This window comes from Panicum virgatum, chromosome 9N (genome assembly GCF_016808335.1).
Source record: "Panicum virgatum strain AP13 chromosome 9N, P.virgatum_v5, whole genome shotgun sequence".
NCBI lineage: Eukaryota > Viridiplantae > Streptophyta > Magnoliopsida > Poales > Poaceae > Panicum > Panicum virgatum.
The window spans coordinates 28,744,735-28,771,670 of NC_053153.1; the positions used below are offsets into that span (position 1 = coordinate 28,744,735).

The window sequence follows — 26,936 nt, forward strand, 5'->3', positions numbered from 1 at the left end:
CATATATAGGCATGTAGCCATAGCTCCAACAGCAGTAACTTCACCAGTTAACAAGTTTGTGGTTAAGAAATAGTTTTTCTAGGTTCCTTAGCATACCAATATTTTTTTGGTATGGGACCAAACATGACATTCTGAGAGAGGCTAAGGATTTGGAGCTTGTCCATCATCACTATTGGTTCTGGAATTGTACCACTAAATTGGTTTCCGAAAAGTGAAATCAAAATAAGGCTGCTTAAATTTGAGAGTGTTGCAGGAACTTCACCAGTTAACAAGTTTGTGGCTACAGAGAAGTAATTCAAATGAGTTGATAGGTTACCTACAGAGTCAGGGAGGCCACCTGTGAAATAATTAAATCCCAGGTCAAGCACCTGGAGTTCTTTAGAATTTGAAAGTGTGGATAGAAAGCTGAGTTCTCCATGTAATTTGTTTCCAAAGATAATAAGAGTCTTGAACGATCCAGCGCTACAAAATCCGGTTGGTACTAGCCCATGCAAGAAGTTATCGTCCAATTCGAGTTCATATAGTTCAGACAAGTTGCCAAAAAAGGTAGGAATGTGTCCGGTGAGCTGATTATCATGGAGATCAAATACATTGATTCGCCTCAACAGTCCAAGCTCCGGTGGGATCAGACCTTTTAGCTTGCAATATGAAATGTCCAGTTCCTTAAGATTGGTAATATTGCCGAGAGCCGGTGGGATGGTGCCAACAAGGTTGTTTTGTCCTATATAGATTATAGCGAGATCTGGAAGCAAGGCTAAGAATGCTGGCACTGGACCCTCTAACTGGTTGTCTGCCAGTGACAGTACTTTGAGGTATTGACATACCGAGAGCCCTAGTGGAATTTGACCTGTGAAGCTGTTCGTACCCATGGCTAATATTTGTAGCATCGGGAGGTTAAAGGTACTGTTGCCACTGGGGATGGTCCCATTGAGGTTGTAGTTGTTTGTAAGATAAAAGTACTGCAGCCTGGTCATGTTGAAAATCGCCGAATTGGTACGGGGCCGGAGAAGTGGTTGTATTGCAGGTTCAATTCTTGCGGCATGGGCAACTGGCCAAGGGCACGTGGAATCGCGCCCGACAAACTGTTGTTCCCTATTTCAGAACTTCTAACAGAGATGTGTTGTTGAACAAATCATGTGGTACTAGTCCAGTGAGATAATTGGTCATAAGAACCATGTACCTAAGATTGTGTAGATTTCCCAGCTCGCGGGGGATCTGCCCTGTGAGTTGGTTGTGCCGCAGGTTAATGTGTTCAAGGCTTGTGAGGTTCCCTAGTGCCGATGGGATTGTGCCGGACAAGGTGTTGTTGTGAAAAGCAAGGATTCTGAGACGAGGCAGCCTTCCCAGGTCCGGAGGGATGGAGCCTGTAAGCTCTGTTCTGGTGAGGTTGAGGACAGGGAGGAAGGAGAGGTTACCAAGGAGAGGGGAGAGACATCCTTGGAGAGGCACGTCTTGCAGCACGAGAGTGACACGCGGCCGGCGGCGGCTGCACTACACGCAGACCCAGTGGCAGAAGGGAGTGTGAAGTGTCCCCTCATAAGAGAAGACTTAAAAGTGATACAATATCAGTCCCAGGAGGCTGATAACACTTTTATTACATCAGATGGTATATCACCGTACAACTCTACGCGGAAGTGGGCAGTGAAGCGCCACTATCGCGAGGATAACAACTAACACCCACACAACGATATTAACTACGAAGAGGGGGTCATCAGAGTCTTGCGCCATACGGAACTTCCTGCGGGTGACCCTATCCACAGGCAAGGTTGGGTGCAGTACGGGACCTGTACTCAACGTCTTCGGGAACGAAGCCTGAATCTTCCTCTGTAAAAATTAAAAATGGGGTGAGTACAAACGTACTCAGCAAGTCCAACCACACCCAAGGAGGGGTATAAACAGAATATAATGCACAGGGTAATTCAAGGATAAGGCTAGGGTTTAATTTGCGGAAAGTAAATTTTTATGCAAGGGTTCATTTGAAAGAAAGGATTTTCAAAACAAGTTTTTCTTGTACCGGGTAACACGTAGTGTTGACCCACACAGGATCCAATTTTTAACCTGCTACCGAACTCCTCATCCGCCATAGCACACGGCACAACTGCCGGACACTTTTCCAAAACCACTCACGCCAACCCATCCATTCCTAGAAGAAACACTAGTTATGTGATCACACCGTAACTCGCCCAGTACCGTGGGCACGGCTATTCGAATAGATTTTTAACTCTGCAGAGGTGTGCAACTTTACCCACAAGCGGGGTACCGCAACTCGATCACCTTAGTGTCGGTGCATATCCCAACAAAGCCATTACCCACCTTAGCTAGACCTGACTAGCCACCATGGGATCCACCAAGGGGTCATCGACCTTTCACCTAGGTTTAACCGGGGCATAAGTCACACAGAGCTTATCACTTCTCCTTAGTCACTCGTTGCTCTCAGCTCTCCTGATGGCTATCAGACTAACTAGTGGGGTTTATGCTAAGCCGTTGCCCATACAACGGTCGAGTGATTTGCAAGATAGTGGAGTTAGGTGAGATAACATACCAACTCGGTTCTTAATTGTGACAAGATGGATATCTCCCTTCCTTGCCCAACCACACAGGTCAGAGCACACCATTCGGCAATTCACACAGAAGTGCCATCCATCCCATCTAAACTCATCTTTCGAAAATTCCACATTTTTTCCCTTCCCACACACTCACGCATTTTTCTTTTATAAAACAAGTTGAATCGTGTTTAAGGTCCCAAGTGTTCTAGAAGCGATTAACGTCCAAACAATTCACATTCAGACATTAATCTTGGTGGTCAATGAATGGTTATAACAAATCAAGAGGTGGCTATCCAACCATGTTTTCAGCAGGAAAAACATATGCAGTTTTGTAAAACAGGTCAATAGGTTGTGTTTATAAAAACTGGGACAAAACATGCATCAAAGAATGAGATTGAACTTGCCGTTCTCAAAGCCTTCCGGGAAGTCCTGATCGAGGTACTGTCCTTCGGGTTCGGGTCGCGGAACTGGTCCTCGTTCGCTTGTTCGCAGTACTGCTCGTCGACGGGCTCTTCCTCGTTTACACCGTGATCTATGACGCATACAGACAAACACACAATCAAGAAAAAGAAATAAAAGTTTTATCGTTGAGCTCGAATCGGAAGCAATTAAGATATGGGGATAGGAGTAATATTTTTGGGCGATTTTCTAATGGCATGGCCAAAACTATATTAGGAATTGCGCGGTAAAGTTTCAGGTCGATAGGAGGATTTTTGGCGCATGAAATGATAGGTCAGAGAGGGGTTTAGGGCTAAATAAGGATCCAGGGGCTTATTTGTAATTAGTTTTGAGAGTGAAAGGACTTGATTATAATATTGAAAATGTTCTGGCTAATCTGGAAAGGGGCAGGGACCTATGTGTAATTGTTTTTGTATGGTGGAGGGGTTAGTTTTTAAATAGGGAGAATAGGGAGGGTTTATTTGTAAAAAGATCATAAAGGGAAAAGGGCTCTTAATGAAATTGGGGAAAAGGGAGGGGGCTCAAGGCAATTTTGCCTTTCTTCTTCCTCCTCCCTCCTGTGAAGCAGAGGGGGAGCAGGGCGCCGGCGGTGCCTCGGCCGGCGGCCCTGGGGCACGGCGTCAAGCGGGAGCAGGGGGAAAAGGGGGAGTGTGACGAGGGGATCCCGTCCCCCACCTCGATTTGGGTCGGAATACGGCGAGGCGGCGGCGCCACTGAGGCTGGCGGGCGGCGGGCGGCGGCGCTGTGGAGCGCGGCGGCGGCCAGGAAGCGGGGGAAAATGGAGAGAGGGATGTGGGGGTTCGGATGCCCTACATATCTCGGGCTAGATTGGAGCGGGGCGGCCTGGCCACGAAGGCCGACGACGGTGGGCGGAGGTGTCCCTGGCGGCGGCGCTGCAAGGCGAGGGGAGGGGCTAGCGGCGGCGGAAGTGTTTGCTGTAGTGGGGAGCGTGATGGGAGGCCTATTTATAGGCGGAGTAAGGTGGTAGAGGAGGGGCGCGGCGGTGGTGGCTGCCGGCGAGCTCGACGGGGCGCCATTAATGGCGCTCGGCCGCTTGCGAGTGTTGACGGCGCGATTCGCGGCGGCGACGCGACGTCTCGGGAAGCGGGCACGTGGGGGTGGCAGGCTGTGGAGCTCGGCATCGAGCTGTGCGGGCGCGAGCGTCGAGGCGGGGCGTTGTGCGTGCTGTGCGGCTCGGCGGGCGACGCGGCGAGGTGGCCAGGGGACGGGACGGGTCGGCGAACGGCGCGGCGAGCGGCGCGTCCGCGCGGTGCGCGTGGAGCGCGTGGAGGCGACCGGGAGCGGGCGCGCGCGCGCGTGTGCGTGCGGGGAGCAGGGCGGCGCGGTGAGTGAGCTGCTCTGCAGCGCGCGGGAGAGGAGAGAGGGAAGGAAGGGAGGAGGAGGAGGAAAAAAGGAAAAGAAGGAAAATGGAAAAAGGAAAAAGAAAAAGAAAAAAAGAGATGGAGAGAGAGAGACGGCGGAAATCGCGGCGGCGACCACGGCCGGACGCGCACGCGCGCTGGTCGGGCATGATGCGCGGGACGAGGGCGAACAGGGAGACGGGACAGCGATGAATCCGTATGTCGGGACCGGTTTTTCGGGGGATCGGGCGGGAAAGGTCTGAGCTCAATGATGATAGAGATTTGAAAATTTATTTTTAACACGTGATTTATTTTGGTAAATGTTTCAGGATGTCACAAACCTACCCCACTTAAAATGAATCTCGTCCTCGAGATTCGGCTAGCTCCTAAACCGATGGGGAAATTCTTTCTTCAGAGCATCTTCACGCTCCCATGTAGCTTCTTCTACTCCGTGTCTGCTCCACTGAACCCTGCAAATCCGTACTTCGGAGTTTCTTGTCCTCCTAGTGATAGTGTCCAAAATCTTGACAGATATTTCCTAGTACCGAAGGTCTGTTTGTAGATCTATCTCTTCTTCTGGCACATGCTCTTTCTCTGGTACTCTTAAACATCTCCTTAGCTGGGACACATGGAACACCGAGTGTATATCCAACATTCCTTCTGGTAGCTCCAGTCGGTATGCTACGGCTCCGACTTTCTTCAGAACTTGGTACGGTCCAATGTACCGAGGGGCCAACTTTCCTTGTACTTGAAATCTTCGAGTTCCCCGAATAGGTGAAACTTTAAGGTAGACGAACTCTCCCAGATTGAAGCTTATTTCTCGTCTCTTCTTGTCTGCGTAGCTCTTCTGTCGGGACTAGGCGGCCTTCAGTTTTTCTCTAATCTCGGCCACTCTTTATTTGGCTTCCTTTATGAGTGTGGGTCCAACTAGGGCACGTTCTCCAACTTCTTACCACATCAGAGGAGTTCTGCATTTTCTCCCATAAAGAACTTCAAATGGTGACATGCCTAGACTCGCTTGATAACCGTTGTTATATGAAAATTCCGCATAGGACAAACTCTGCTCCCAATCCTTTCCATAGGTAAGAACGCATGCTCTCAACATATCCTCCATAATCTGATTTACTCTTTCTGTTTGGCCATCCGTTTGTGGGTGATAGGCGGACCTGAAATCCAATTTGGTGCCCATGGCTTTATGCAAACTTTTCCAAAACCTAGAGGTGAATTGGGTCTCTCTATCTGAAACAATTCTGCTAGGCACACCATGCAACTTTACTATGTTTTCCACATAAAGCATGGCTAGCTTTTCTCCACCGTAATTGGTCCGTACGGGTATGAAATGAGCCGCTTTAGTGAGTCGGTCCACTATTACCCATATGGAGTCATGTCCTTTCTGTGTTCTGGGCAAACCCAGTACAAAGTCCATTCCTATCTCATCCCATTTCCAAACCGGGATGGGTAGGGGTTGCAACAATCCTGTTAGCTTCTGATGGTCGGCCTTGATCCTTTGACAAGTATCACATTGGGCGATGAATCGTGCAATATCCGTCTTCATTCCTTTCCACCAATATTTTTGTTTTAAATCCATATACATCTTGGTGGATCCTGGGTAGATGGAGTAAGCCGAGTTATGGGCTTCATCCATGATTATGTGCCAGAAGTCCCCTTCCTGTGGCACGCAAATCCTACTTTTATACCATAAAGTTCCCTCATTATCCACTCTAAAATCCGGTGCCTTATTTTCTCCAGTCTGCTTTCGGATTTCCATCAAGTCCTTGGCCGAACTTTGGGCCCTTCTGATCTTATCCTCCAGAGTAGGTTGAATGCTCATCTTGCGAATGGAAACTCGGGGGACAATGTGCACATTCAATTGTGCCATCTCTTCCTGCAGATGGGCATTCTTGGGTCCATAAGATTTCCGGCTTAAGGCATCAGCTACCACATTAGCTTTACCATGGTGGTAATGGATTTCCACATTATAATCTTTAACCAGTTCTAACCATCTTTTTTGCCTGAGGTTCAGGTCTGGTTGGGTAAAGATATACTTTAGGCTTTTATGATCCGTGTATATCTCACACTTGTTTCCGATCAGGTAGTGTCTCCAAATCTTGAGGGCATGCACAACAGCTGCAAACTCCAAATCATGTGTTGGGTAGTTCTGCTCATGAGGCCTGAGTTGGCGGGAAGCATATGCAACTACTTTCCCATCTTGCATAAGGACACACCCGAAGCCTTGTCGGGATGCATCACAATAAATGACAAAATCCCGATGAATGTCCGGTAGGGTGAGTACCGGGGCGGTTGTCAATCTTCTCTTAAATTCTTGGAAACTCCTTTCGCAGGATTCTGTCCAGACAAACTTCTTCTCCTTTTTAAGCAGTTCTGTTATGGGTCGGGCTATCTTGGAGAATCCCTCAATGAACCTTAGATAATACCCAGCTAATCCAAGGAAACTTCTGATTTCACTAACATTGGTCGGTTGCTGCCAGTTGGAGACTGCTTCGACCTTCTCAGGGTCCACTGCTACTCCTTCTGCGGTCAGAATATGACCAAGGAAAGCTATTTTCTCAAGCCAGAATTCACACTTGTTGAATTTGGCATAGAGCTTATGTACTCTCAACTTTTCCAATACTACCCGCTAATGTTGCTCGTGTTCCTGTACACTCTTGGAGTAAATAAGTATGTCGTCGATAAAGACTACGGAAAACTTATCTAACTCATCCATAAACATCTTGTTCATGAGATTCATGAAATAAGCAGGTGCATTAGTGAGTCCAAAAGACATCACAGTGAACTCAAACTGCCCGTAACGGGTGACAAAAGCTGTCTTTGGAATGTCACTTTCTCTAATCTTGAGTTGAAAGTATCCTGACCTCAGATCAATCTTGGAGAAGTACTTGGCTCCTTTTAGTTGATCGAAAAGGTCATCAATCCTGGGAAGGGGGTACTTATTCTTGATGGTAACCTCGTTCAGTGCCTAGTAATCTACACACAACCTCATGCTCCCATCCTTTATCTTGACAAATAGTACTAGGGCTCCCCAAGGTGACGAGCTTGGTCTAATGAAGCCAATTCGTTGTAGTTCCTCTAGCTGCTTCTTTAATTCCGCCAATTCAGAGGCTGTCATCCTATAGGGTCTCTTGGCTATAGGAGAGGTTCCAGGGACAAGGTCGATGACAAACTCTATATCCCTATCTGGTGGTATTCCGGGAAGTTCTTCAGGGAAAACATCTGGGTATTCGTTTACTACCGGGACTTCTTCCAAGGACTTGGCTTCCATGCTAAACACCATTGGGTCAGATCCACTTTCCCCGGTATGGCAGGTCACTCGTACTCCTTCTGGGTTCGTTAGGTGTACCACCTTGTCAGCATAACCTATGAGACCATTGTGTAGGCTTAACCAGTCCATTCCAATGATCACGTCTATTCCCTTAGACTTAAGTACTACTAGGTCTGCTAAAAATTCTACCCCACTTAAATTGATCCTTACCCGTAGACAACCTAGTTGACACTTGATGTCACCTCTAGGCGTCCGGGTTAATAGGGGTGTTTTTAGTAGTACTGTAGGTATACTGTGCTTTTCCACAAAACTTGAGGATATGAACGAGTGTGATGCTACAGAATCAAATAATACCGTTGCAAGAGCTGAGCTGACTAGGTACTCACCGAGCACTACGCCCTGAGCTCCTTGAGCCTCCTGCGCGTTGATGTGGTTGACGCGGGCTCATCCAAATGACTGCTGGGGCTGCCTCATCTGCTGATTGTTGTTGTTGGTGTTGTTGTTGTTGCGGATGGGCACTCGATTGGCACCTGACAGAACTGGCCTTGGTCCATTCACCGTGTTGGAGAAAGCTGATGTAGCAGGCTTGTTCTTGGCATATGGGCAGTTGGCAATGAAATGCCCTGTCTCACGGCAGTTGAAATAGGCCCTAGCATTGCTGTTGTTGGTGGTGACCTGGCTTGCATTGCTCTGCGGGGCCTTCATGGTGTTCTGGCTCCTGAACTATGTGTTAGAGGCCTGTGGGCCTGTCACCTGAGACTGGGTCCTATACTGCATTGGGGCCTGATATCTTGGTGCCATATAGCTGGAATTCCTTGATTTCTGGAAGCTGTCCTACTGGCGGGCCTTGCTTTCTAGAAATTTGCACTTGTTATCCTTCCTTTTTTCCGTTTTGGCCCTTTTTGTGAGAATAGCATTGTTCATCAGAGTGTTGAAGTCCGGGTAGATCTGAGGGGTAAGCAAGGTCCGGAGTTCTGGGTTCAATCCCTTTTTGAGCATGTCCTACTTCTTTTCATCATCGACCACTTCCTTTGGTGCATATCAGGCCAGCTCCATGAACTGGTGGGTGTACTCCTCTACTGACATGCTCCCTTGCTGCAGTGCGCGGAACTCATCCGCCTTGCGCTTCATGGTGGCCGAGGGGATATGGTAGCGATGGAACTCCTTCACAAATTCCTTACAAGTGATGGTGGAGGCATCTTCGGCAGCTGCACAATAATTCTCCCACCAGGCAAAGGCAGTCCCGGTGAGTTGGTGGGTTGCCAGAAGAACTTTGTCTCGATCCTGGCATTCGAACGGCTCGAGCTTCCTCTGAATCACACGCAGCCAGTCATCTGCATCCAAGGGGTTGCTAGATCCGGCAAAGGTGGGCGGCTTGGTCCTCAGAAAAGCTGTCAGCTTGTCATTCATGGTCTGCTCTCGAGGCCACTTGTTGACGAGGGCATTTGCCAGTGTTTCCAGTATGAGGGTCTGGTTGTGTATTATCTGTGCGAGGTCTCCGAGGGGTGGTGGTGGTGGCAGTGACACTTCTCCTAGATTTTCTCCTCTGTTCTGGCTCACTTCCTGTTCCTCCTGAGGAGGGTTCTGTCCATTAGGCTGTACTCCCGCATCAGCGGTTGCAGGGGTCCGGTTGCGGGAGGCCCTCGTACCGCTTCGGGAAGCCATCTGTAGATTGGGTAGAGTCTTTGTGAGATCGGGATTAGGATTAAGTGATGTTTAAGTTGTTTAATTCGTATTTTTGAACAGGCAGAATCTACCTTCCGCCGAAAAGCACACAAACTAACAACAATCACACAAGTTTGCAAGCAACAAGCACAAACAATTTTATTTCAACGAGGGGAGGTACAACACTGGGGCAAGGCCTAATGCGTACTACACGTCCGGGTACAGGGTCACACTTAAGGGTACAACTCAAGCCAAAGGGGCTGGGTGGCTTCGGGGCATGCTACTCGCGGGGCGAGCCTTCTTCAGAGTGCGCTTCCTGGGGAACGAGCAGTCATTGCTCACCGTTCTCTAGGTTTCCGTTTTCCCGGGGTTGTGCAGCAGCCTCTCTTTCAACGGCGGCAGTAGGCCCTTCAGGGTTCTCAGGTGGGGCTTGTGGGGTTCTTAAGAGTGGTCTCCATCCTATGACGGGCGTCCCTAGTAGAACATGGTCTTCCCCAATTGTCAGGATTGGAGTTCTACTTCTGGTCCATTCTTGCATACGTCGGTCCTGGGCCTGCCTGAGGCTCTCCTGGGCAACCGCTTCGCTACTGACCGCGGCTGCGGCTCTTGCCTCGGCTTGGGCTGCCCGGATCTATTGCAGTCTTATCGCGAGCTCTGCTTGCTCGGCTCGATGGGTCTGCACCCTCAGGATGCTGGCTTGCTCATCAAAGAGCTGATCCAAAGAGGCTAGGTAGGTAGCCACTTGGTACAAGGGGTCTTCTTCATGGCGGCGCCGTTCCAGGCTTCTCATACGAGCTTTCCAAACTGGAGTCCTGATGGCCAGAGGAAAGAATCTCATTGGTGTGGGGGCTAGGTGTCCTTCAAAAATCCGGCACAGATAACAGAGTGCCTTCCTGACGGCCAAGGGATAGGTGTCTTGGTGCCTAAACCCTGTGGCGGTCACTCGCCATGGCTGGATGTCGGGGTAGCGGTCGCTTCTGGCGATGACCAAGATCACCCTGCAGTGGAGGGTACCATGGTGCTCGTACTCTCTGCTGTAGTACCTTGGGCGTTCCGTAACGCAAAGGCTTTCTAGGTGAAAGCATCTAGGCCCCTAATTCAAGTTTTGGTAATTAATGACAACATTTTGTGGATTAACAATTTCATTCGAGATAATGAGCATAGGTTGATCCACAGATGAAAGGGATTTGGTTGTGAACGTGTGAAGTTTGGAGATGATATGCAATGCTCAGGCTCAAGGCAAAGGTATAAAATAGGGCTTTTGTATTTTACCGGTCACAAGGCGTTTAGTGGATGAAAAGTGACCGGATTTGTTGGATAGATAGCTGTACTATCAAGAGGGGTCAAGTACTCGTGCTTGACGGATCGTTAGTGCCATTTTGCTCAAAATATCTAGGTGCATACATGAGGGCTAACGGCGTTTTGAATAGATTTGAAAAAGATCAAGTTTGAGAGCTGACTGCACAAGCGCGGACAGTCCGCTCCCTGGAGCGCGGACGGACCACACACGTACCAGAGAGCATGTTTGGCTCTGGTGGAAATTAGATGTGACTGGAGGACAGTCCGGCCCAGGTGGGCGGACGGTACGAAGCTCTAACTTAAATTGTACCAGAGAGGGTGTTTTCTCTGGTAGAGGTTATGATCTGTGTGGCGGACGGTCCGCCGGCTATTTGACAGTTTGTACCAGAGACATTGTTGTCTTTGGTGGATTTCATGGATGAACGGCGGACGGTCTGCCGGCCTTTTTCAAAGTTGTACCAGAGACGATGTTCGTCTCTGGTGGTGTGGAACACATAACTGCGGACGGTCCGCCCCTGGGACGCGGACGGTCCGCCAGGGCTGTAACGGCTTGTTCTGACATGCTTTAAATGCACTCTAACTCACTGATTTATAATTGCCGATGGTCTAGTTTTTGAACCGCGGATGGTCCGCGACTTCGCAGAAAAGAGTGTAACGGCTAGTTTTTGAAGAGATGTCTATATATACCCAATGCCCGGCCATTGGGTCATTCTCTTGGCCATTTGGACTGCATACTTGACACTATAGAGCTAAGGCATTCCTCTCTCACACACACTTTCTTAGAGATTGCATTCTTGAGAGTGTGAGGGCTTTCTAGTGCATTGCATCAATAGTTTGAGCTTTGTGGCACTAGGGAAACTTCAAGCAAGCGTCATCGACTTGTTACTCTTGGGAGTTGCCGCTCCCTAGACGGCTTGGAGAAGAGGATTTCGTGGAGCTCCTCCAAGGAGATTGTTGAGGAGCCCCGATTTCGGTTGTGAGAGGTCTTGTGCTCACCTCACCGGAGTGGTGAAGAGCAACTCTAGTGGAATCGAGGTGTGGAGCGGTTCCTTGATTCAAGCCGGCTCAAGATCAAGAGGTTCTTGATAGAGGAGCGGTTGATTCTTGGAATCCACCTCAACGTGGATTAGGGGTGACCGGCAAGTCATCGACACCACGGGATAAATTCTTGTGTCAAGCTTGGTTACTTCTCTTGCTCACTTTAATTCTTGTTTTTACTTTGAGCAATTTACTTTACTAGAGCTTGATTTGTATCTTGTCACCCTAGGTTGCAAACCCATCTAGAGATAGTAGTAGCATGACATAGGGCTTTCCTTTGTTACTAATTAAATTTCTCTAGTGTTGTTGGTTTTAGATTTTAAACCGCCTATTCACCCCCCTTCTAGTCGGTGTTCTTGATCCTACACCAGGGCATTGATCAAAAGGCTGGGGAAGCCAGGTGCAACTTGGCAATTGCCCTGGGTCCATCCTTCCTCAGCCATCTGAAAACAAAGATAGGGTGAACAAATTTTGCACAAGTATTTGGGTACAAAAGGGGGTAGATGGTATTTATTATTACAATATGGTGGGATACAGATTTCATGGATACACAATTATTAGGATAGGGTTCTAGCTTGGAGAGCTACTCCTATCATGGGGACTCCTCCTCGATCTGGATAGGGCGCTTCTTTGGTGAAAGACACTGCTCCATCACATTATCTTCGATCTGAGTACCCCTATCCCAATGGGTTTCTTCGGGTTCTTCTTCTATCCACCCACCTATTCCTCTACGAGCCTCGTATTCTTGCCATTGGGCTTGGAGAGCGGCTAGGGAATACTCAGCACGTGCGGCTCTTGTCCGTTGTTCCTCCAGTTCTTGGGTTGCCTTTTCTGCCCTGTGGATTTGGTGCTTCAGTTGTGCCGCCTGTTTGCGGTAGAGCTCATCCAGGCCGGTGAGGTAGATGGATAGGTGGGAGACCGTATCTTCTAGGTCTTCTTCTTCTCTTCCAAGTCCTCTCATCCGGGCAATCCATGAGCGTCCTCTTCCTCCAGTAGGCGGGAAAAATCCCATAGGAGTCCGCTGAAGATGATGCATGTAGACCACACGCAGACGTCGCAGGGCTTTCCGGGCGGCCTTTCGGTAGGTGTCAGGGAAGCGAAAGCCAGTGGTGGAGATGAACCAGGGGTCCACGTCAGGGTAGCGGGTGCTCATTCCCATGAAGATCATCAGGTCGCATCGAAGAGTGCCCCTGGAGTCGTACTCCCGGTAGACATACTCTGGTGGGTCCACCACTCTGATGTGTTCCAGACTGAGTCTCAATAACTTAGGAAGGCCGGGCTCTGCGTGGTAGATTCCGCCACTCCATCCATTGTCAGCCATCCGGAACAGGGCAAGAGTCAATGGTGAGTGTATGAGTGGAAAAAGGATTAAGCAAGGAAAGTCCTAATGTGGAAAGGCTCGAAAAAGGGGTCTCGATCCTAGGGTCATGTCCTACGGCCAACCTACGGCTCTGATACCACCTGAAGCATCCCCTCATAAGAGAAGACTTAAAAGTGATACAATATCAGTCCCAGGAGGCTGATAACACTTTTATTACATCATATGGTACATCACCGTACAACTCTACGTGGAAGTAGGAAGTGAAGCGCCACTATCGTGAGGATAACAACTAACACCCACACAACGATATTAACTACGAAGAGAGGGTCATCAGAGTCTTGCGCCATATGAAACTTCCTGCGGGTGACCCTATCCACAGGCAAGGTTGGGTGGAGGACGGAACCTCTACTCAACGTCTTCGGGAACGAAGTCTGGATCTTCCTCTGTAAAAATTAAGAATGGGGTGAGTACAAACGTACTCAGCAAGTCCAACCACACACACAGAAGGGTATAAACAGAATATAATGCACAGGATAATTCAAGAATAAGGCTAGGGTTTAATTTGCGGAAAGCAAATTTTTATGCAGGGGTTCATTTGAAAGAAAGGATTTTCAAAGCAAGTTTTTCTTGTACCGGGTAACACGTAGTGTTGACCCACACAGGATCCAATTTTTAAGCTGCTACCGGACACCTCATCCGCCATAGCACACGGCACAACTACCGGACACTTTTCCAAAACCACTCACGCCAACCCATCCATTCCTAGAAGAAACACTAGTTATATGATCACACCGTAACTCGCCCAGTACCGTGGGCACGTCTAGTTTTTGAGGGGATGTCTATATATATCCAATGCCCGGCCATTGGGAGGCTCTCTTGGCCATTTGGAGTGCATACTTGACACTATAGAGCTAAGGCATCCCTCTCTTACACACACTTGCTTAGAGATTGCATTCTTGAGAGTGTGAGGGCTTCCTAGTGCATTGCATCAAGAGTTTGAGCTTTGTGGCACTGGGGAAACTTCAAGCAAGCATCATCGACTTGTTACTCTTGGGAGTTGCCGCTCCCTAGACGGCTTGGAGAAGAGGATTTCGTGGAGCTCCTCCAAGGAGATTGTTGAGGAGCCCCGATTTTGGTTGTGAGAGGTCTTGTGCTCACCTCACCGGAGTGGTGAAGAGCAACTCTAGTGGAATCGAGGTGTGGAGCGGTTCCTTGATTCAAGCTGGCTCAAGATCAAGAGGTTCTTGATAGAGGAGCGGTTGATTCTTGGAATCCACCTCAACGTGGATTAGGGGTGACCGGCAAGTCATCGTCACCACGGGATAAATTCGTGTGTCAAGCTTGGTTACCTCTCTTGCTCACTTTAATTTTTTTTTTACTTTGAGCAATTTACTTTACTAGATCTTAATTTGTATCTTGTCACCCTAGGTTGCAAACCCATTTAGAGATAGTAGTAGCATGACATAGGGCTTTCCTTTGTTACTAATTAAATTTCTCTAGTGTTGTTGGTTTTAGATTTTAAACCACCTATTCACCCCCCCTCTGGTCGGTGTTCTTGATCCTACAAGTGGTACCAGAGCTAAGTACTCCATTAATTGCGGATTTAACCATCTTGGAGTAGAACAATGACTAGTGATAATGGGATTCATGTTGGGAAGCCACCGTTCTTTGATGGGAACAATTATGATTATTGGAAGACTAGGATGTCGGCTCATCTCAAATCCATGAGTAGAAAGCTATGGAGAGTAGTAAATGATGGATATGTCATTTTGGACTCAAAGAAATTGACACTCCTAGATGAGGAAAATGAGATACTAAATGATCAAGGGGTTAATGTGCTCTTTATTGCTCTTGATGTGACTGAATTTAATAGAGTCAAGAGCCTCATAAATGCAAATGACATATGGAAGAAGCTCATGGAAATTCATGAGGGCACATCAAATGTGAAGAATGGCCAAGCTTATTTTGTTGAATGGGATTCCGATGCAAGCTCCGATGATGATGATGATGATGATGATGATGATGATGATGATGATGATGACAAGCCATCCAAGGGAGTTGCCGGGATCGCCATCAAGGAGGCTCCATCACTCTTCTCTACACCACATTGTCTTATGGCAAGGGTTGGTGCAAAGGTACAACAAGATGGTGAACTTGATGAACTTTCATATGATGATCTTGTTGAAATGCTCAATGATGCCGATGAATTCATGACTAAGAAAATGGCTAAGTTAAAGGACTTGAAGTTGAAGTTTACTTCTCTTCAAGATTCCTATGAGGAGCTAAAGACTTCTCATGAGAATCTAAAAAAAACTCATGAGAAGCTTGATAAAGCTCACAATACCTTGCTTAATCATGAAAGAAAAACAACATTGAGCATTGGTGTTAGTTGTGATTTAATTGATGATAAACCTTGTGGCTCTAGCTCTACTAGTTCTTCATGCACCAAAATTGATAACCCATCTTGCAATGAATCTTTCATTATGGAAAATGATTTATTAAAGAAAGAAGTTACTTGCTTGACTAATTATTTGAGAAAGTGCTATGATAGTAGAGCCAAATTTAATCATTGTTGGGCAAGCCAAAAGTTCACCTTGAACAAGTAAGGGTTTGGATACATTCCTAAGAAAGGGAAGAAGGCTTTTGTGCAAACCAAAACTACTTTTTTGAAGAGTAGCGGTAAGTCATATTGTGAAAAATGCAAGAAGGTTGGTCATGTTGAGAAGAATTGCACCAACAAGAAAGTCATATCCTTTGATTCAAGTTACATTCTTATGAGAAATTCAAATGGCAATGTTAGTGCAAAATTTGTTGGGATACCTATAGATGGTGCTAAAAAGAATGCCATTTGGGTGCCAAAAGTCTTGGTCACTAACGTTCAAGGACCCAAGAAAGTTTGGGTACCTACAAGAGTTACTTCTTTTTTGTAGGTGAATTACAAGTCCGGAGGAAGACATTGGGTGCTTGATAGTGGGTGCACTCAACACATGACCGGAGATCCAATGATGTTTTCCTCTCTAGATGAGAATGTGGTTGGCTATAGTGACATCATTTTTTGTGACAATAGCCGGGGCAAAATCAAAGGAGTTGGTACAATTCCTATCTCAAGTGATCATTCTCTTTCAAAAGTATTGTTGGTTGATTCTCTCAAGTTTAATCTCTTAGCGGTCACTCAACTTTGTGATTTTGGATATAAGTGTAGTTTCACTAAAGATGATGTTGTAGTGACTAGCTTGGAAGGAAAAGATCACATCTTTACGGGATTTAGACATGAGGATGTATATCTTGTGGATTTTGATACTAAAGAGGCAAACTTGTCTACTTGCTTGTTCACTCAATCATCTTTGGGTTGGTTATGGCATAGAAGGCTTGGTCATGTTGGCATGAAGCAAATCAACCGACTTTTGAAGCATGATTTAGTAGTTGACTTGAAGAATGTGAAGTTTGAAAAAAATAAGTTATGTAGTGCATGTCAAGCCGGAAAGCAAGTTGCAAATGCTCATCCCACTAAGAGTGTCATGTCAACCGAGAGACCATTGGAATTATTGCATATTGATTTATTTGGTCCTACAACATATAGAAGTATTGGTGGGAATTGCTATTGTCTTGTGGTAGTGGATGATTACTCAAGATATACATGGGTTTTCTTTCTTCATGACAAGGCCGATACATATGACACATTCAAGAAATTATTGACAAAGGCCCGAGGACGGTCCGCCGTTGGTGAGAAAGATGGAACAGAGGCAGTTCCAGTCGGGTGTGGATCAGATTTTTCCAAAGGCGGACGGTCCGCCAAGGAAACGCGGACGGTCCGTGATTGGACAGATTGGTGGGGTCGGCCAGACTTGACTTATAATGGGTGTCCCTCTCACTCCCCCCACCAAACCGCACACACCACATCCAAAAGCCATAGCTCTCTCTCTCTCTCAAGCACGTGGAAGAAGATCTTAAGGGGGAGGACTTTTGTCGTGGTTTCCGGACGGTCCGAGCACATCCCCGGACACTCCGCGACATTCTACACCATGTCCTCTACGTATTTCGTCAAATCTCTAACTCTTGTTCATGGATTTCATCATTGGAAAGAGTTAGGGTTAAGGGCTCTGATCTGTTTTTGGGCCATGGATTCTTGAAAATACTTGGGGGGTCTTGTTCCTAGTGATGAGGAGGTACTATAGTTAAATTTTGGTGGGTGGATTTGATCTAAAACTCATAATATGGATGAATCAAAGTTTGGGGCGATTTTGGGCTCTGTGCGCATGAACAGATGCATCGCGGATGGTCCGCGCCTGGCTGGCAGACGGTCCGCTGTTTGGCAGAATTAGCACATGGATGCGGACAGTCCGCGGCCTTCATGCGAACGGTCTGCCAGTGCACAGAATGGATGATTCTTGTTCTCTTGTGATGATCTTACTTGGCTTGGATATTATACTTGAATATATGAATCTTATGATTGATTATTGATCTCAGGCCACCCCGGAAGACCCTCAAGGCCACTACTTCCAAAATCAAGAAGGTTGTGTCTTCCAAAAGACAAAGAGACAGTGATGACTCTGATGATGTGGACTACGCTCCCAATCTCAGTGAGATGGCTGCAGCATCTTCAGTGGGTGATGTTGGTGATGAATCTTTAGAGGAAGAGACTGAGGAAGTTGAGGATGATGTTACAGATCTGATGGGGCTAGATCTTCCAAGCCGACAGTGGACTGCTGAGAGCTATGCCAATGCTAGAGCAGTGAATCAGTTCAACTTGCCTCGGGACATCAACATCCTCTTCTTCAAAACTGTGGTATAAAAAGATGCTTACTTTGGTCATCTAGTTAAGAAGAATGTATTCAAACATCAAACCATTGACCTAGGCTATATGAGATCACGACAAGTCATGTCTGATCTAGTGGATAGATTTGAGCAAATGGGGTTAGCAAATTTTCTGCAGCATAAGTGTGATTGGAATGAAACAGTCATACGTCAGTTCTATGCCACCCTAGAGATCAACATGGTTGAGGAAACATTTTGGTGAACAACTGGCAAGAGAACCTATTATGCTACATTTGCACAGTTTGCTGAGGCTAATCAGTTGGATTATGATTTCATCACTAGTGAGCAAAGTGTGAATGTTGTGTTAGAAAACCCGCTAGATGAGAATGACTACCCCATGTACTATGAGCCTGCACATCTTGGTATTGCTAGAAGCTTTGGGGGCATTCAGGGTCTGAGGCATCATCCTGCAATGATTAATAAGATTGTCAGAGTCACATTCATGCCTAAGAGTGGCAATAAGGAGAAGATTAGAGGGCTCTATTGGAATGTGATATCTCATATCATGAACGGTAATAGAATAAATGTCATTGCTCTTACTATGGATCAGCTTGCAGATTTAATGCTTAACATAGAGCTGAACTTATATTTTGCTCCATATATTATGCCCATCATCAAGGTCAAGTCTAGCTTCAGAGGGATATGTGAGAGCAAGCACACTCCTTTCAGGCCATTCAAGAATGACAATGCTTTTCTTTTGAGGCCTTTGACTCCTTTCCCTGGAAATGATATGGATGCTGAAGCACAGGAGCTGGATGGTGATGATGATAGTGATGATGATGCTCACATGGGAGCAGCTGTAACACCCGGTTCATAAAAGGACATAAACCGAGCAATCATATACGTGCCAGGATCAAGTCACACGTATATACAATAGAATGAATAGTATACCACAGCATATATCACGTAAAAAGATATAATAAATCAAATATGAATGTTATTTATTACATAAATGACAAAATGTCTGATACAGCGGAAGCGTAAAGCATAACGAAGCCTCTCGGAAGCTGGGCACCACAGGGACGTCGACTGGGAGATGAACGCCTAGAAGTCCTCGTACTCCTGGTAGCTCCGGGTGAACTCCCTCGCGTCGGCAGGAACTGAGCAGCAGTAGAGTATCCCCAAGAGGAAAAAGAGTAGAGTAGGCAAGAGTGAGTACACAACTTGTACTCAACAAGTATAACACAAACTATGAGGCTCTAAGGTTGGCTGACTCAACTGCATTAGCTTTTAATCTTGACAAAATTTTATTAAAGCTATTTACTACAAGTTGATGAATTACCATACACCAGTTACATAGTAATTAATCAAAATTAATTATGAACTACTGAGAACCAAACCAAACCAACCACCCGGGGAAACCTGCCTCGTCAAAGGAAGATAACCCCACTAATCAAAAGGAGGATCTGGGCCGCTCAAGACCATGAGCACGGCTAGTATACCAGTTTTACACTCTGCAGAGGTTGCACATCTTTACCCACAAGTCGTGAGCTACGCTAGTTGTTCATCACACTTCCTTAGGTGAGATGACTAGCAAACTCACTACGAGGCCGTTACAAAGGATCACGTTGGTAAGGTGTAACCGCTAAGGATTCAGGCAATGCAACGATGGTGCCCATCTCGAGGGGTACACAGACCAAGCCTCGTAGCCTGGGGACCATTGAAGCTCGACTCCCCTCGTGCCCCGTTGGTAAGTTACTCCCGAACCAAAATAACCTAATTAGTAAGCCAAGACCGTCCCATTCCAGTCTTGTGGTAGCGCTGTTGTCCCAGGTTGTCGCTCTATGAACTGGTCCTTATGGAGAGTGGCCAACCCAGCAGTAAGCACCATGCTGGCCCCCTAAACCATGTTTCTAACAAAACCATTTTAACGAGACGTGAGCCCCTCAAACGGGCCACTCCCAGAATTAAGTTGCATATACCATTAATCAAATTAATTTAAAAGGACCAGGTGTGTTATAGCGTGGCACCTAGCACAACTAACCAAAATGCAACCCAAGGGATATATATAAAGGATATAAAGTGGCTAGGAAATCCTTATAGGCATACAGTATTAAAACACAGTATGAAAATGTATTTAAAGTGATAGGTGGTGTTCATGTTATACTTGCCTTCCTCAAAGTTCTCCTACTACTCAAACTGCTCTGAAGATGGTGTCTGCTCCGTGTACTGGTACTCCTCCGAAGGATCAACGTCTACTCACGAACACGTGGCCAAAAACAAGTCCAGCACAAACACATACATGCAAACAAGAGCAAACACTAAGAAACAGTACAACAATACATAAAAACAACGAATAAAACTAAGCTAGAACTATTCTACGCGTTACAACGATCGCGTGGATATAAAGAACGCCTAAAACGGAGATAGAACGCGAAAACTAGGCCTAAAACAAGGTCCAGGGGTTTAACTGCGAGAAAAACTAAGTTTCTAGGGGTTTTCTGCAAAAACCGAGGGTCTAAACGTAATTAAACATTAGTTCTAGGGTCTAACGTGCAAAACTGCCAAGGGTGGACGGCGGGTTCTAATTTAAAGAAACTCAGGGGGGTCCGTGCAAAGTTCTGGGCCTATCTGGAATTAGTTTTGAACTGACCAGGAGCGTGGGTTCAATACAAGGAAACGCAGGGTCTGTTTTGCAAAACGGCCAAGGCGAAGCGATATGCGCGGCTCTGATCCATCGGATCGGGATCTCGCGGCTCAGATTAAAAGGGTTAGAGATCTAATCGGGGCTATTGGTTTTGGATCGAGTGGCTGAGATGCTTCGCGCGCGGGAGCGGCGGCGGTAGGTCACCGGAGCTCTGCTCCGCGGCGGGGGGGGGGGTCGCCGGGGTTGGCCAAACCGGTGCCCCAGGGGTCAATTCGACCCGGCTCTAGATCTAGGATGGACTACGCGCCATGCGTAGTCCACCTGGGGCTTTTGCGGGCCTCGGGGAGGTCCGTGGCGGCGTGCGCACCGGCGGCGGCGAGTTTGTGCGGCGGCGCTTGCCGGCGTGCTTGTTCAGGCAACTATAGGGACGCTGCGGCCTACAAGAGCTTGCGCAGAAGGGAAAACAGTGTGTGTTGATGCTTACCGGGGGTCCGAACGGGCTGGCGTGGCCGTGCAGGGTGGACAGCGACGACGTCGAGCAGCGGGTCGCCGGCGGCGCTCGTGGGGGTGGCCGCTGAAGGGGTGCGCCGGGCCTGCTGATCAACGAAGGAGGTCCGCACGGGCCCTGTGAAGGTCTACAAGGGGTCAGAAGGGACTGGGCTTCGCCGGCGGCGAGAAATCGGGGCGGCGGCCGTGTTACCTGCAGCGGCGGCTCCAAGGGAAATTCCCGGGTGTGGCGCGGCGCAGAGGGCTGAGGAGATGGCCGGTGGTGCTCCTGGTGCCAAGGCGGCGATCCTGCGGTGGTCCTTGATGGCAGCAGAGGTCTAGGGCGCTGGCAGCACGGCGGCGCAGAGCTCTGCTCTACTCTGAGATTCAAGGCGGCGGTGGCTTGGGTTTGGGGGTGCGCTGGTGGATGGGAGGGGGCGCAGGGGATCGCGGGCGGTTTAAAGGAGGCGGGCCGGAGATCTCGGGGTCCGGGCTCGGGAAGGAAGGCCGCGGTGGTTTCGGCCGGAGATCTCGGCCGGTCCGTTGCGCGGGCGAGGAACGGGGAAGAAGGAGGAGCTGTCGGGTGGGGTCAGCCTGTCAGCGAGGGGAGGGGGACGCGTGCGGGAGTGCCGCTGACTGGTGGGGGCGGCCGCGGGTGCTGGTCTGCGCTTGCGCCGAGCGTGGGGAGGGAGGCTAGGCCGTGGGTGCTGGTCTGCTGGGCCAGGGAGAGAGGAGGGCGCGCGCGTGGGAGCGCTGGGCTACGGGGTGAGCGGAGAGAGGGAGCTGGGCCTAGCGCTGGGCCGTGCGGAAGGGGGAAAAGAGAGCTGGGCCGCGGGGCTTGGATTGGGTTGCCATTTGGGTTTTGGGCTGGTTTGGGGTTTGGGTTTCTTTTCCTATTTCTTATCTCTTTTTCTAATTCAAACCAACTAAACCTATTTGAATTCAAATTTGAATTTGAAATCAAACCGCACTCAATCAAACAAAATTATGCACCAGCATGAATGCAACAACAAATTTTAAATTAGACAAATTTTATTTACTTGTGGAACAAAAATTAGATTAAATGCGAGCCTAAACACAATAAACCTTAGAAATTTAATTAAAGCCAATTAAATTTATTATTATATAGGAAAATTAAATTAGGGTGTTACAAATCCTACCCCCTTATAGGAATCTCGCCCCGAGATTCTGGGCTGGCTAGCAAAGAGATCAGGATATGTCTTCATCAACTCCTCTGAATTCAGACACCACGCGAATACCATCTGTGGGTCTAGCCTCCATCTGATGAAGAAAACCAGAAGGCTCTGTAGCACCGACTGTCACCTCTTGGCCATCAGATGTTGACAAGTGAACTGACCGCTGAGCACAATCAATACGGACTCCCCACTTGGCAAGAGTATCCATTCCCAGAATCACATCAATGCCCTTGGTGTCTATCACCATCAGATTTGCACTGAACTTTACCCCCCTATGGAAACACTGACTCTGGGGCAGAAGATATGAGACCTCAATTGTCCTCCAGGTGAAGATACTAACATGCACCTCTTTAATGTGCTAGTACGAATACCATGGTTCTCGACAAAAGACTGTGAAATAAAGGAATGCGTAGCACCAGTATCAAAAAGCACCGTAGCTGGATATGAGTTGACCATGGATGTACCAATAACCACGTTCGGAGACTCGGCCGCTGACTCGGCCATCACATGGTTCACCTTCCCCTGTCGTGGTGCCCTGGGTTGGGCTGGGCGCCCCTGCTGTCCTGCCTGCCGTGGAGCCGGTGGAAGGCGCTTCTGTGGACAACCTTTGGCATAATGACCTTTTTGCCCGCATTTGTAGCACATGCGGTGGTGGTGAATGGCGCTACCTGGTTGACCTCCCTGTGAACTTAACATCACATCTTGCATCATTTCTGCTGCTTCCTTTTTGGACTCCTTGCGGCCGCGTGGCTGATCACATTCATAGTGATAGTCAACCCATCAACATAATCATAGAGTGCTTGGTTCTTGACCTGTGTATCTCTAGAGCACTCAGGATCCTTTCTCTTCTGGATGGTCTGTAGCTCATCGACCGATGGGGAGTCAAGGAAAAGGGAATCCTCTGCTAGCTGCTCTTGATGGGACATCTTTCTCTTTGTACTGGAGAACAATCTCTGGTTCCTCCTAGTTGTGGCTTCTTCTTCAGTCGCACGAACTTGACAACAAGGAACGCATAGAATTGGCAACACGGGCAAGCTTTCTCACCATTCTTCGGGTGGTATGTTGTTTGCAAAGACTGATCTTGTACCGTTATTGGTTGCTCCACGGAAACTGTTGCATGAACACCATCACCCATTGCACTATCTTCAAGGCCTTTTTGTTCTGCCGACATCTGAGCTGGGTAAAGAGGAAACACAGGTAAGGTCAAGAAAGAGAGAAAAACTCCACTATTTAAGGTTCTATCTTATCTAGACAACACTGCCCATGCATCACTGCTGCTAACTCAAGATAGGTGTTACATAAATCCGAAAAAAAGGGAACTGTAGCATAACTCTTCTGCCTCATCTGAGAGATTCTCAAATTCTCATGTACTATCTGTAGGCCGAGGTGTCACAGCAGCTGTAGCTCAGCATGCCATGCCACCACCACATTCTCCAGTACAGCAGCAGTGGGCTCCTCTAGCTGGCTACTTTGACCCTTACTTTGCATCCATGCAGGAGAGCATGTCCTCTCAGATTGCGAGGTTGGCTAGTCAGATGACCTCAACTTCCAGAACATGCAGCAACAGATGTTCCAGCCTATGATGGCTCAGATGCAGGGGGTTCAGGAGAGTTTACACTCAGACATAGCAGTCTTGGACTCCCGCTTTGAGGATTTGCCCTCTTCTGAGCAGTTTGAGCAGCTTGAGCAGAGGCAGCAGCAGCTAGAGCAGCGCTTTGATACTTTTAGCACAGCCTTCACCGGGTTTTCTGACCACTTCTACTCAGTGTTCCCGACTCCAGTGCCGCCTCCAGAGTTCTACCCGCACCAGCCATTCTACCCACCGCCACCTCCTCCACCACCGATGGATTGACGTTCTTGGCAATTGATGCCAAAGGGGGGAAAGGAGCTTTGGAGTGCTTGGATCTAGGGGGAGCTCATGGACTTCACATGGAAATCATTCGCTTTCGGCTTCCGCTTGCTACTCGTGTTTATTTGTGTTGAACTATTGCATTACATGTTTATGATTTGTGTCTTGCATGAACTCGGTTTGTGATTTGTGGTTGGATTTGAACATTTGGTTTGTAATGTGTGATGAACTATGTTGATTTGTGTTACTCTTATCTATTTATGTTCATCTTGTGGTTGTGAGGTTATGCTAACTAAGCTAAAATTCATATCATATATATATATATCTTGTATCTTCTATGCCTCGATTTCCACTTGTAGGGAAAACTCCGTCAAAATTTTCAAATTTCATATATATGTGCTGTTGGTATTCATTCAAATTTATATGCACATATCAAGGGGGAGTTCTCTCTACTCATCGAACTTGGTGAATTTATTCATACCATATTCTGAAATTTTCAAGAAAAATGAGTAAGTTCTTCCAAAGTTCAATTCCAAGTCCACATTATGCCTAGTGTATAAAGTTGACTTAAACACTTTTATCATTCCAAAATTTAGTGTTGTCATCAATTACCAAAAAGGGGGAGATTGAAAGCATCTAGGCCCCTAATTCTAGTTTTGGTAATTAATGACAACGATTTGTGGATTAAAAATTTCATTCGAGATAATGAGCATAGGTTGATCCACGAATGAAAGGGATTTGGTTGTGAACGTGTGAAGTTTGGAGATCATATGCAAAGCTCGGGCTCAAGGCAAAGGTATAAAATAGGGCTTTTGTATTTTACCGGTCACAAGGCGTTTAGTGGATGAAAAGTGACCAGATTTGTTGGATAGATAGTCATACTATCAAGAGGAGTTGTGTACTCGTGCTTGACGGGTCTTTAGTGCCATTTTGCTCAAAATGTCTAGGTGCATGCATGAGGGCTAACGACACTTTGACAAGATTTGAAAAAGAACAAGTTTGAGAGCTGACTGCACAAGCGCGGACAGTCCGCTTCCTGGAGCGTGGACGGTCCGCACCCATACCAGAGAGCATGTTTGGCTCTGGTGGAAATTAGATGTGACTGGCGGACAGTCAAGCCCAAGTGGGCGGACGGTCCGCTGCTCTAACTCAAATTGTACCAGCGAGGGTGTTTTCTCTAGTTGAGGCGATGATCTGTGTGGCGGACGGTCCGCCCCTGGGGTGAGGACGGTCTGCTGGCTATTTGACAATTTGTACCAGAGACATTGTTGTCTCTGGTGGTTTTCAAGGATGAACGGAGGACGGTCCGCCAGCTAATTTCAAAGTTGTACCAGAGACGATGTTCGTCTCTGGAGGTGTGGAACACATAGCTGCGGACAGTCCGCCCCTGGGGCGCGGACGGTCCGCCAGAGCTGTAATGGATAGTTCTAACACGCATTAAATGCACTCTGACTCATTGGTTTATAACGGCGGATGGTCCGGTTTTTGTACCGCGGACGGTCCGCGACTTCGCAGAAAAGAGTGTAACGGCTAGTTTTTGAGGGGATGTCTATATATATCCAATGCCCGGCCATTGGGAGGCTCTCTTGGCCATTTGGACTGCATACTTGATACTATAGAGCTAAGGCATCCCTCTCTTACACACACTTGCTTAGAGATTGCATTCTTGAGAGTGTGAGGGCTTCCTAGTGCATTGCATCAAGAGTTTGAGCTTTGTGGCACTAGGGAAACTTCAAGCAAGCGTCATCGACTTGTTACTCTTGGGAGTTGCCGCTCCCTAGATGGTTTGGAGAAGAGGATTTCGTGGAGCTCCTCCAAGGAGATTGTTGAGGAGCCCCGATTTTGGTTGTGAGAGGTCTTGTGCTCACCTCACCGGAGTGGTGAAGAGCAACTCTAGTGGAATCGAGGTGTGGAGCGGTTCCTTGATTCAAGCCGGCTCAAGATCAAGAGGTTCTTGATAGAGGAGCGGTTGATTCTTGGAACCCACCTCAACGTGGATTAGGGGTGACCGGCAAGTCATCGACACCACGGGATAAATTCGTGTGTCAAGCTTGGTTACCTCTCTTGCTCACTTTAATTCTTGTTTTTACTTTGAGCAATTTACTTTACTAGATCTTAATTTGTATCTTGTCACCCTAGGTTGCAAACCCATTTAGATAGTAGTAGCATGACATAGGGCTTTCCTTTGTTACTAATTAAATTTCTCTAGTGTTGTTGGTTTTAGATTTTAAACCACCTATTCACCCCCTCTAGTCGGTGTTCTTGATCCTATAGCGTGGAGCGCGTGGAGGCGACCGGGAGCGGGCGTGCGCGCGTGTGCGTGCGGGGAGCAGGGCGGCCCAGTGAGCGAGCTGCTCTGCAGCGCGTGGGAGAGGAGAGAGGGAAGGAAGGGAGGAGGAGGAGGAAAAAGGAAAAAGAAGGAAAAGGGAAAAGGGAAAAAGAAAAAGAAAAAAAGAGAAGGAGAGAGAGAAAGAGAGAGAGAGACGGCGGAAATCGCGGCAGCGACCACGGCCGGACGCGCACGCGTGCCGGTCGGGCGTGACGCGCGGGACGAGAGCGAACAGGGAGACGGGACAGCGATGGATCCGGATGTCGGGACTGTTTTTTCGAGAGATCGGGCGGGAAAGGTCTGAGCTCAACGATGACAGAGATTTGAAAATTTATTTTTAACGCGTGATTTATTTTGGTAAATTTTTCAGAATGTCACAGAGTGGCGCTGGTCCAGTTGTCGCGGAGGACGCCGAGAGGGTCGGTGAGCTGGGCTTTGAAATCCAGCAGGGCGGCGGCGTCGGTGTCGCTGCCGCTGGGCGAAGGAGCAGCGACGGCGGCCATGGTAGCCACTGCTAGCACCAGCAGCAGAGGACAACTGGGATGGGCATGCTGGTGCAGTAATGCATTGAGCTGCAAAGCCACTGCGAACGCTCCCAGGAGCAGCTGGTCTATAGCCTTTAGTGCTGTGAATGAGAGTGCTTTGATCTCTGTGTGTGTGTGTGTGTATATATATATATATATATAAAATAGAGGGCCGGGCAGA

At 47.8% G+C, this 26,936-nt stretch overlaps 1 pseudogene; it reads right to left on the reverse strand.

Moving 5' to 3' along the window:
- Positions 1-62: 62 nt before the first annotated feature.
- On the reverse strand, positions 63-26,734 carry LOC120688940 (annotated as a pseudogene).
- Between the last annotated feature and the right edge of the window lie 202 nt (positions 26,735-26,936).